The sequence below is a fragment of the Fomitiporia mediterranea genome (assembly GCF_000271605.1).
Source record: "Fomitiporia mediterranea MF3/22 unplaced genomic scaffold FOMMEscaffold_12, whole genome shotgun sequence".
NCBI classification, from domain to species: Eukaryota; Fungi; Basidiomycota; class Agaricomycetes; order Hymenochaetales; family Hymenochaetaceae; genus Fomitiporia; species Fomitiporia mediterranea.
The window spans coordinates 1,539,126-1,539,440 of record NW_006760397.1 but is presented as its reverse complement, the minus strand read 5'-3'; positions in this window follow the sequence as shown (position 1 = coordinate 1,539,440).

Here is a 315-nt window from a genome sequence, read left to right as displayed (position 1 = left end):
GAAACAAAAGTAGATAGTTCTCCTATTTCTTCTGATTCTTTTGATTCTTCTCTTCACACTTCATCTGAGTCTAAATCTACACAATCTGACTTGCTACTTCTGTGTTCTAAGATCTTAGAACATTCAGAACACTATCTAGCCTTGTTTACTACTCAGTAGTTTGTCTGTAGTATCAAGCAGGGATAGTCTTAGCTGAGTTCACAGCTGAGGACATGGGTCTGTCCTTGTTGAAAGAGGGAGGTTAATGAGGAAATGTTAGTACATATACTCACCCTCTCAGACAATAAGGCTGTACAAGCTGTACATTCCCTTTAG